The sequence below is a fragment of the Gymnogyps californianus genome, chromosome 3 (assembly GCF_018139145.2).
Source record: "Gymnogyps californianus isolate 813 chromosome 3, ASM1813914v2, whole genome shotgun sequence".
NCBI lineage: Eukaryota > Metazoa > Chordata > Aves > Accipitriformes > Cathartidae > Gymnogyps > Gymnogyps californianus.
The window spans coordinates 18,886,323-18,889,204 of NC_059473.1; positions in this window are offsets into that span (position 1 = coordinate 18,886,323).

Below are 2,882 nucleotides of genomic sequence, written 5' to 3' on the forward strand. Positions count from 1 at the left end.
ACACACGGATCTGTTTACTCTTGATTGAGTAAACCACTTACAAACACCTCCAAGCAGCCCTGTGGCCTAGACAGCAGAGCAGGGCCAGGCCACAGGGTGTTCTGCCCCAAAGTCACACCAGCACCTTTGATTTCACAGTTACACCATGTCTAAACTCCACCCTTGCACATAACCAGGCGTCCCCCATTGATTTCTCTATCTCTTCCCCCAGTGACATGGGGTGGGGTGGCGGCAGTCTGAGAGTGCCTTTCATAATGGCAACAGCAGGGTAGTTCAGCAAGGCTGTGGACATCCCCGTTTGAACGATAGGTCAATGGGCTGGCATTCAATGAAAGTGGCTTATAATCCCCTGTTGTTTTTCTGAGGAATTACCTTTCCTCTTTTTCAAAGGCTTTGTTTTTTTCCAGGTTCCTGCTACTTTCATGTTACTTTTCTACAAATGTGCTTCTAAATAATTTTACTGGTGAGAATATATTCAAAAATGGTATTCTGAGCAAACCTTTCAGTCACAGAAAATAGTCACAGAAAATAGATTGAGCGTTGTGTAGACTGAGTCACTGAAAACAGACTGAGTTTCTATCATTTGGGTGAAAACACACGGCACAGAATTTCCACATCAACAGACTAGTGCAGTGTCCAGTCTGTAGCAAACAAGATGCAGAAAACTTTGCTAGGAACAGTCCTTACAAGAGAAGGCATTCATACCAAAACAAATCATCCCCTTCCACCTAGTTCTTTTTCTGGTAAAAGGGAAGAAATAATACGTGACTGATGCTGGTAACTTTGCTCAGGGTGCTTCTGCAAGATACTCAGATATGGCAAGGCAATGCACGGATCAAAAAGCTATCCCTGTAAAGAAGCTGGAGGAAAGTCCACTGCTATCATTTGTCAATAAGCAGCCCACAGCTGTTTCTTCCTAACTCTGGATCATATTCCTAAGGCATAGGCCAGCTACTAAGGATTTTAATGACTTATTATTTTTAGTAGTACGAAACATTTAAAGGTCACGCTCATTTTAGACAGAAAATAGAAACACATCAAGTACCTTAATGCATTCAGACCAGCTAATCAACACATCAGCACAGCCAGGATTTTGAATCTCAAATACCTTATTTGAGCTGCTCACGGACTGAAAAATTCATAAATCAGAAATGACTAATGGCCGTATTCAGCAAATAATTTCAGACAGTGAATGCATTTGAGAAGCCCTCAATCTATCCATAGGAACATCAGAAACGACAAGAAGAGATGACTTTGGCTGTCCTTCTCTGGGAAATGATTTACTCATAGGAAACCCCAGTTGTTTGAAGCCCAAGACACCGGCCCTGAGGAGCTGGGCAAGCCTGGGTCCAGCTCAGGGCATGCTCTTGGCAGTAATAGCAGTTGCCCTACAGACACCCTCAGGAAAAAGTTTGCAGAAGCTATCACATTTATTTAAAAAAAAAAAAAAAAAAAAAAATCTCTATCACTCTGTCTCCTGTGTTGGCTCAATCCATCAGGAAAAGAAACATCTGCTCCTGCAGTGGCTGGCTGATATATCCGCTGAACTGCATGCATGGCAGTAACAAAGCATTGTGAGGTTTTAAAATTAAATTTGCTATGAGATTGAAATCGGGCAGATCTGCAGCAGTTGCTGTAAAGCCATATACGCCCAATTAACAGCCAGCCATCAGGCAGTCGCAGCACAGGCACCGCAAGGTGACTACAAACCCTCAGACCTGTTCCCTGGCCGCAGAAGAGCTCCCATTTCGGTGTCCCCCCCAACTCCTCCCCTAGACCAGGCCGGGGGCCGGATTCAGGGCAGTAGCCATCCCAAGGCACCCAGGCTCAGGGGATCAGCTAGAGGATTTCACCTTTGGGACGACAGCACAGCTCTGGTGGACGCCAGCCATGCACATGCTGAGTAACACCACTCCAAACACTCCAGCTCGTCTTCCCGCTTCCCCGGGAGGCCCATGGGCAGCCAAGAGAGCAGTTACCGCTCTCAGCTCCCTCTAACTTGAGGGAGAACACTCTTTTCCCCTGTGTAGTCCATGTAGCGTGTGCCCAGGGCAAGGTGCTGGTGGTGGGCGGCCACCAGACATGAGGAGAGGCCGAGGCTGCCCCACGCCAGTCAGGGCCGGTCCCGCAGCAGCCCCACTGCAGGGCCCAGCCCAGCCCCTCAGCCAAGATGGTGGCACCCGGGCGAAAACATGCTTAAGGAAGGGTGAAATGCCACAAAGACAGAGAGAGGAAAAAAGTGAGAGAAACAGCCCTGCAGAAAACGATCAGAGAAGGAGGAGGGGAGGAGGTGCTGCGGGCGCTGGGGCAAAGATGCCCCTTCCCTTCCCTGGCTCCCCTGCTCCCCCTCCTGCTGCCCTCCCAAATCACTCAACGGGGAGAAAGTCTTTTGTCAGCCAAAATCCGAATCTCACCAGCTCTTTCCCTGGCTCTCCAGAAGCGACTGCCTGGGAGGAAGGGATACCAGGGCATCCCCGCCACAGGGCAGCTCAGCACCTTGGAATCCTCCTCATGGCTTCCCCCTCCACCCAGGGCAGCGCTCCCCACAGCCCCTGCAAACTGCCATGCACCGTATCCCTTTCTAGTGACAGAAGGCGGCTTTTTGTTTACCCACCTGTGTCTGTCTCACGTGTGAGAGACCACACACGAGCTAGAGCACAGGTGACTGAGCACGTTTAAACCCTACAGATGCATGGAGCAAAGATGTGTCCCAGGAAACCTGCCTCTCTGCGTGAGGGACGTCGCGTGTGCAAGAACATGGGAGAGCCAAAAACGTGTGAGCACACAAGGACCACAGCACAGCCACCAGTGCCGGATCTGAACACCTTATTCCATGTGGAAGCATGCGCCAGATCGGCTCACTTTTTCCCCTCCTACACAGA